Source organism: Arachis ipaensis, chromosome B8 (genome assembly GCF_059453495.1).
Source record: "Arachis ipaensis isolate K30076 ecotype BB chromosome B8, ASM5945349v1, whole genome shotgun sequence".
In the NCBI taxonomy this organism is placed as follows: domain Eukaryota; kingdom Viridiplantae; phylum Streptophyta; class Magnoliopsida; order Fabales; family Fabaceae; genus Arachis; species Arachis ipaensis.
Window position 1 is genome coordinate 11,967,414 of NC_142443.1, and position 9,020 is coordinate 11,976,433.

At 35.0% G+C, this 9,020-nt stretch overlaps 1 non-coding gene across 1 annotated transcript; it reads right to left on the bottom strand.

Moving 5' to 3' along the window:
- Nucleotides 1-8,370: 8,370 nt before the first annotated feature.
- On the bottom strand, nt 8,371-8,478 carry LOC148547225 (small nucleolar RNA R71). The gene has a single exon (XR_015897250.1). It is a non-coding gene; the product is annotated as a small nucleolar RNA R71 (small nucleolar RNA).
- Between the last annotated feature and the right edge of the window lie 542 nt (nt 8,479-9,020).

Sequence of the window (9,020 nt, forward strand, 5' to 3'; positions counted from 1 at the left end):
GCTCAGCTTTTGAGGAGGAAAGTACTTGGCTAAGAAAGCCGTGACCAGCTTATCCCAAGAGTTCAGGCTGTCTTTAGGTTGAGAATCCAACCATAATCTAGCTCTGTCTCTTACAGCAAAAGGGAAAAGCATGAGCCTGTAGACTTCAGGATCTACTCCATTAGTCTTAACAGTATCACATATCTGCAAGAATTCAGTTAAGAACTGAAAAGGATCTTCAGATGGAAGTCCATGAAACTTGCAGTTCTGCTGCATCAGAGAAACTAATTGAGGTTTCAGCTCAAAGTCGTTTGCTCCAATGGCAGGAATGGAGATGCTTCTTCCATGTAAATTGGAATTAGGTGCAGTGAAGTCACCAAGCATCTTCCTTATATTATTATTATTTTCGGCTGCCATCTCCTTTTCCTGTTCGAAAATTTCTGAAAGGTTATCTCTGGATTGTTGTATTTTAGCTTCTCTTAATTTTCTCTTCAGAGTCCTTTCAGGTTCTGGATCTGCTTCCACAAGAATGTTCTTATCCTTGCTCCTGCTCAAAATACAAGGAAGAATGGCCAGAAAAATGATAATAATAATAGAGATCCTTTATACCACAGTATAGGGATCCCTTTGTGAGTGGAAGAGAAGGGGGAGACAAAGAATGTGATGTAATGGAAGAAACACAACTGTAAGGATGGAAGAGAGGTGAAATGAGATGTTAGGATATGAATGGATAAATAGAATGAGATGGGGGAGGAATAATTTTCGAAAATTATTTTGAAAAAGGGTTAGTGATTTTTGAAAATGGTTTTTGAAAAATATTTAGTATATTTTTTTTTTTTTCGAAATTTTTTTTTTTTAAATCAAAAATAAAAATAATTAGTTAATAAAAAAGAAATTTTTGAAAAAGGGAGAAGATATTTTCGAAAATTAGAAAGGGAGAATTAGTTAGGTGGTTTTGAAAAAGTTAAGAAACAAACAAAAAGTTAGTTAGTTAGTTGAAACAAATTTTGAAAAGATAAGAAGTTAGGAAGTTAGAAAAGATATTTTGAAAAGATATTTTTGAAAAAGATAAGATATTTTCGAAAATTAGAGAGAGAGAGAGTTAGTTAGGTGGTTTTGAAAAAGTTAAGAAACAAACAAAAAGTTAGTTAGTTAGTTGAAACAAATTTTGAAAACCAATTTTGAAAAGATAAGTAGTTAGGAGGTTAGGAAAGATATTTTTAAAAGATATTTTTGAAAAAGATAAGATAAGAAGATATTTTTGAAAAGATATGATAGAAATTAGTTTTGAAAAAGATTTGATTTTTAAAATCACAATTAATGACTTGATTCATAAGAAATCACAAGATATGATTCTAGAACTTAAAGTTTGAATCTTTCTTAACAAGCAAGTAACAAACTTCAAATTTTTGAATCAAAACATTAATTGTTTATGTTATTTTCGAAAATTATGATATAAAATAAGAAAAAGATTTTTGAAAATTATTTTTGGAATTTTCGAAAATAACCATGAATTTTGAAAAAGATTTGATTTTTGAAAAAGATTTTGAAAAAGATAAGATTTTCAAATTGAAAATTTGATTTGACTCATGAGGAACAATTTGATTTTAAAAAATTTTGAAAAATTCAATCCAAATTTTCGAATTTGATGAGAGAAAAAGGGAAAGATATTTTTTTTATTTTTGAAATTTTTATGAAAAACATGAAAATTATGCAATGCATGAAATTTTTAGATCAAAACATGTGATGCATGCAAGAATGCTATGAATGTCAAGATGAACACCAAGAACACTATGAATGTCAAGATGAACATCATAGACATAATTTTGAAAAATTTTTAATGCAAATAAAACATGCAAGACACCAAACTTAGAATTCTTTAATGCTTAGACACTAAGAATTCAAGAATGCATATGATAAACATGGAAAGACACAAAACAAAAAATCATCAAGATCAAACAAGAAGACTTACCAAGAACAACTTGAAGACCATGAAGAACACTATGAATGCATGAATTTTCGAAAAAATGCAAGATGCATATGCAATTGACACCAAACTTATAACATGACACATGACTCAAACAAGAAACAGAAAAATATTTTTGATTTTTATGATTTTCTAATTTTTTTGTATTTTCTTTTAATTTTTTTTTCGAAAATATTTGAGAAAAAGGAAGCAATGAATTCATAGTTCTCAATCAAAATCCTGGGAATTAGACATGGCTTAATAGCCAGCCAAGCTAAAACATGTTATATGAGACACTAGAATTCATTCTCAAAAATTTTGAATAAAATTTTTGAAAACATTTTTATTATTTTTTTTCGAAAACATATGAGAGATTTTTGAAAATATTTTTGAAAGATTTTTGAAAATAAAATAAAATAAAAAGAAAATTACCTAATCTGAGCAACAGGATGAACCGTTAGTTGTCCAAACTCGAACAATCCCCGGCAACGGCGCCAAAAACTTGGTGCACGAAATTGTGATCTCCAGGCTCGAACAAATCCTGGTAATGGCTCCAAAGCTTGGTGCTCTGATCTTAATTCATAATTTGTCACAACTTCGATACAACTAACCAGCAAGTGCACTGGGTCGTCCAAGTAATACCTTACGTGAGTAAGGGTCGAATCCCACGGAGATTGTTGGTATGAAGCAAGCTATGGTCACCTTGCAAATCTCAGTTAAGTTGACTCATATGGGTTACAATATATCATGTGAATAAAACATAAAGTAAGGATAGAGATACTTATGTAATTCATTGGCAGGGATTTCAGATAAGCGAATGGAGATACTTTTCGTTCCTCTGAACCTCTGCTTTCTTGCTATCTTCATCCAATCAGTCTTACTCCTTTCCATGGCTGGCTGTATGCAAGGGCATCACCGTTGTCAGTGGCTACATCCCCTCCTCTCAGTGAATCATATGCTCACGCACCCTGTCACGGCACGGCTATTCATCTGTCGGTTCTCGATCATGCTGGAATAGGATTCACCCTCCTTTTGCGTCTGTCACTAACGCCCAACAATCGCGAGTTTGAAGCTCGTCACAGTCATTCAATCATTGAATCCTACTCAGAATACCACAGACAAGGTTTAGACCTTCCGGATTCTCTTGAATGTCGCCATCATTCTAGCTTACGCCACGAAGATTCCAGTTAGGAGATCTAAGAGATACTCATTCAGTCGAAGGTAGAACGGAAGTGGTTGTCAGGCACGCGTTCATAGGGAATGATGATGATTGTCACGTTCATCACATTCAGGTTGAAGTGCGAATGGATATCTTAGAAGCGAAATAAGAAGAATTGAATAGAAAACAGTAGTACTTTGCATTAATCTTTGAGGAACAGCAGAGCTCCACACCTTAATCTATGGAGTGTAGAAACTCTACCGTATGAAAATACATAAGTGAAGGTCCAGGCATGGCCGAGATGGCCAGCCCCCTATGATCTAAGAACCAGGCGTCCAAAGATGTCTAATACAATAGTAAGAGGTCCTATTTATAATAAACTAGCTACTAGGGTTTACATGAGTAAGTATTTGATGTATAAATCCACTTCTGGGGCCCACTTGGTGTGTGTTTGGGCTGAGCTTAAGTGTTGCACGTGCAGAGGCCATTTGTGGAGTTGAACGTCAGTTTCTGTGCCAGTTTGGGCGTTCAACTCTGGTTTTGGATCCTTTTCTGGCGCTGGACGCCAGATTTGGGCAGAAGGCTGGCGTTGAACGCCAGTTTACGTCGTCTATTCTTGGCCAAAGTATGGACTATTATATATTGCTGGAAAGCCCTGGATGTCTACTTTCCAACACAATTGGAAGCGCGCCATTTCGAGTTCTGTAGCTCCAGAAAATCCACTTTGAGTGCAGGGAGGTCAGAATCCAACAGCATCAGCAGTCCTTTTTCAACCTCTGAATCTGATTTTTGCTCAAGTCCCTCAATTTCAGCCAGAAAATACCTGAAATCACAGAAAAACACACAAACTCATAGTAAAGTCCAGAAATGTGAATTTAACATAAAAATTAATGAAAACATCCCTAGAAGTAACTAAATTCTACTGAAAACATACTAAAAACAATGCCAAAAAGCGTATAAATTATCCGCTCATCAGTCGGCTACAACCCTGAGTTAAATACTCGACCCCAATCCTTAAAAGAAATTGGGCTCGAGTAGGGTAACTGTTCATACCCTGGCCCAACACTAAGGCCCAGGTCCAAATGAAAAGACCCAGTCCAAAGGATTGAGTCTCACCCCACACCGACTGATGAGCGGATAATTTATACGCTTTTTGGCATTCTTTTTAGTATATTTTTAGTAGGATCTAGTTACTTTTAGGGATGTTTTCATTAGTTTTTATGTTAAATTCACATTTCTGGACTTTACTATGAGTTTGTGTGTTTTTCTGTGATTTCAGATATTTTCTGGCTGAAATTGAGGGATTTGAGCAAAAATCAGATTCAGAGGTTGAAGAAGGACTGCTGATGCTGTTGGATTCTGACCTCCCTGCACTCAAAATGGATTTTCTGGAACTACAGAACTTGAAATGGCGTGCTTCCAATTGCATTGGAAAGTAGACATCCAGGGCTTTCTAGAAATATATAATAGTGTATACTTTGCCCAAGTTTAGACGATGCAAACTGGCGTTCAACGCCAGCTCTTTGCCCAATTCTGGCGTCCAGCGCCAGAAACAAGCTGCAAAGTGGAGTTCAACGTCCAAACTGGCACAAAAGCTGGCGTTCAACTCCAAGAAGGACCTCTACACGTGCAAACATTCAAGCTCAGTCCAAGCACACACCAAGTGGGCCCCGGAAGTGGATTTATGCATCAATTACTTACTTCTGTAAACCCTAGTAGCTAGTTTATTATAAATAGGACCTTTTACTATTGTATTAGATATCTTTGATCAGTTGTATGCTATCTTAGATCACTTTTGGGGGCTGGCCATCTCGGCCATGCCTGGACCTTTCACTTATGTATTTTCAACGGTGGAGTTTCTGCACTCCATAGATTAAGGTGTGGAGCTCTGCTGTTCCTCAAAAATTAATGCAAAGTACTACTGTTTTCTATTCAATTCATCTTGTTTCGCTTCTAAGATATTCATTCGCACTTCAACCTGAATGTGATGAACGTGACAATCATCATCATTCCCTATGAACGCGTGCCTGACAACCACTTCCGTTCTACATTAAATTGAATGAGTATCTCTTAGATCTCTTAATCAGAATCTTCGTGGTGCAAGCTAGAATGATGGCGGCATTCAAGAGAATCCGAAAAGTCTAAACCTTGTCTGTGGTATTCCGAGTAGGATTCAATGATTGAATGACTGTGACGAGCTTCAAATTCGCGAGTGCTGGGCGTTAGTGACAGACGCAAAAGGATAGTAAATCCTATTCCAGCATGATCGAGAACCGACAGATGAATAGCCGTTCCGTGACAGGGTGCGTTGACCATTTTCACTGAGAGGATAGGATGTAACCATTGACAAAGGTGATGCCTCCAGACGATTAGCCGTGCCGTGACAGGGCATTTGGATCATTTTCCCGAGAGAAGACCGAAAGTAGCCATTGACAATGGTGATGCATTACATAAAGCCAGTCATGGAAAGGAGTAAGACTGATTGGATGAAGACAGCAGGAAAGCAGAGGTTCAGAGGAACGAAAGCATCTCTATGCACTTATCTGAAATTCTCACCAATGATTTACATAAGTATTTCTATCCCTCTTTTATTATTTAATTTCGAAAACCCCATTACCATTTGATATCCGCCTGACTGAGATTTACAAGGTGACCATAGCTTGCTTCATACCAACAATCTCCGTAGGATTCGACCCTTACTCACGTAAGGTATTACTTGGACGACCCAGTGCACTTGCTGGTTAGTTGTGCGAAGTTGTGAACCATGGTATTGGCTTCATGTTTTTGGCGCCATTACCAGGGAAAGAAAGAGCAATGAATTTTACATAATCAAAGTGTAATCACAATTTCTGCGCACCAAGTTTTTGGCGCCGTTGCCGGGGATTGTTCGAGTTTGGACAACTGACGGTTCATCTTGTTGCTCAGATTAGGTAATTTTCTTTTTGTTTTCTTTTCAAAAATTTTTTCAAAAATCTTTCAAAAATTTCTCCTTTGTTTTCGAAAAAAAAAATTTTATTTTTAAAATAAAAATGTTTTCAAAAATAAATTATTCTATGCCTTCAAAACTTTCAAGAATGAATTCTAGAGTTTCATGGTAACATGTTGAATCCTATCTGGCTGAAAAGCCATACCCAAACTCCTTTGGGATTGGTCTTCAACTAATCGCCTCAATGGATGTAAATCCATTCTAAAGCTTGAATGGCTATTAAGTCATGTCTGACCCTTTGATTGGAGCTTTAGACTAAAGAGCACAAGATTCCTGGAATTCATATTAAAGATTTTGAAATCCTTATTTTTGTTTTTCAGATAATTTTCGAAAAAAATACAAAAAAAATTAGAAAATCATAAAAATCAAAAATATTTTTTGTGTTCTTGTTTGAGTCTTGAGTCATGTTATAAGTTTGGTGTCAATTGCATGTGCATCTTGCATTTTTCGAAAAAAATCATGCATTCATAGTGTTCTTCATGATCTTCAAGTTGTTCTTGGTAAGCCTTCTTGTTTGATCTTTGCATTTGCATGTTTTGTGTCTTTTCTTGTTTTTCATATGCATTCCTGAATTCTTTATGTCTAAGCATTAAAGAATTCTAAGTTTGGTGTCTTGCATGTTTTCTTTGCATTAAAAATTTTTCAAAAATGTGTTCTTGATGTTCATCATGATCTTCATAGTGTTCTTGGTGTTCATCTTGACATTCATAGCATTCTTGCATGTATTCATTGTTTTGATCCATAACTTTCATGCATTGCATCATTTTTCTTGTTTTTCTCTCTCTTCATTAAAAATTCAAAAATAAAACAAATACCTTTCCTTTTTTCTCTCTCAAAATTTCGAAAATTAGATTTGACTTTTTCAAAAATTTTTAAAATCTAGTTGTTTTTATGAGTCAAATCAAATTTTCAATTTAAAAATCCTATCTTTTTCAAAATCTTTTTCAAAAATCAAATCTTTTTCATTTTTCTTAGTTATTTTCGAAAATTATAAAAATATTTTTCAAAAATCTTTTTCTTATTTTTATATCAAATTTTCGAAAATAACAATAACAATTAATATTTTGATTCAAAAATTTCAAGTTTGTTACTTGCTTGTTAAAAAAGATTCAAACTTTAAGTTCTAGAATCATATCCTGTGATTTCTTGTGAATCAAGTCATTAATTGTGATTTTAAAAATCAAATCTTTTTCAAAAAAACTAATTTCTATCATCTCTTTTCAAAAATATCTTCTCATCATATCTTTTTCAAAAATTTGATTTCAAAATATCTTTTCTAACTTCCTAACTTCTTATCTTTTCAAAAATTGATTTTCAAAATTTGTTTCAACTAACTAACTAACTTTTTGTTTGTTTCTTATCTTTTTCAAAACTACCTAACTAACTCTCTCTCTCTCTCTAATTTTCGAAAATATCTCCCTCTTTTTCAAAAATTCTTTTTAATTAACTAATTATTTTAATCTTTGATTTTAAAAATTTTCAAAAATTACTAACCTTTTTCAAAAACTATTTTCGAAAATCACTAACTCTTTTTCAAAAATTATTTTCGAAAAATTCTCTCTCTCTCATCTTATTTATTCATCCATTAACATCTCTTCCTCACATCACTCACCAAATTCGAACCCTCTCTTCTATTTGTGTTCGAATTTTTTTCTTCTTCTTCTCTTATTCTACTAACAATAAGGAACCTCTTTACTGTGACATAGAGGATTCCTCTTCTTTTCTTTTTCTCTTCTCTTTCTTATGAGCAGGGACAAAGAAAAAGGCATTCTTGTTGAAGCTGATCCAGAACCTGAAAGGACTCTGAAGAGAAAACTAAGAGAAGCTAAATTACAACAATCCAGAGATAACCTTATTGAAAATTTCGAACAAGTAAAGGAGATGGCAGCCGAACCCAACAACAATAATGCAAGGAGAATGCTTGGTGACTTTACTGCACCTAATTCCAATCTACATGGAAGAAGCATCTCCATTCCTGCCATTGGAGCAAACAACTTTGAGCTAAAACCTCAATTAGTTTCTCTAATGCAGCAGAACTGCAAGTTTCATAGACTTCCATCTGAAGATCCTTTTCAGTTCTTAACTGAATTCTTGCAAATATGTGATACTGTTAAGACTAATGGAGTAGATCCTGAAGTCTACAGGCTCATGCTTTTCCCTTTTGCTGTAAGAGACAGAGCTAGAGTGTGGTTGGACTCTCAACCCAAAGATAGCCTGAACTCTTGGGATAAGCTGGTCACGGCTTTCTTAGCCAAGTTCTTTCCTCCTCAAAAGCTGAGCAAGCTTAGAGTGGATGTTCAAACCTTCAAACAAAAAGATGGTGAATCCCTCTATGAAGCTTGGGAAAGATACAAACAGTTGACCAAAAAGTGTCCTTCTGACATGCTTTCAGAATAGACCATCCTGGATATATTCTATGATGGTCTGTCTGAGTTATCTAAGATGTCATTGGATACCTCTGCAGGTGGATCCATTCACCTAAAGAATTTGCCTGCAGAAGCTCAAAAACTCATTAACATGGTTGTAAATAACCAGTTCATGTACACTTCTAAAAGGAATCCTGTGAATAATGGGACGCCTATGAAGAAGGGAGTTCTTGAGATTGATACTCTGAATGCCATATTGGCTCAGAACAAAATATTGACTCAGCAAGTCAATATGATTTCTCAGAGTCTGAATGGAATGCAAGCTGCATCCAACAGTACTCAAGAGGCATCTTCTGAAGAAGAAGCTTATGATCCTGAGAACCCTGCAATAGCAGAGGTAAATTACATGGGTGAACCATATGGAAACACCTATAATCCATCATGGAGAAATCATCCAAATTTCTCATGGAAGGATCAAAAGCCTCAACAAGGCTTTAATAATGGTGGAAGAAACAGGTTTAGCAATAGCAAGCCTTTTCCATCATCCACTCAGCAACAGACAGA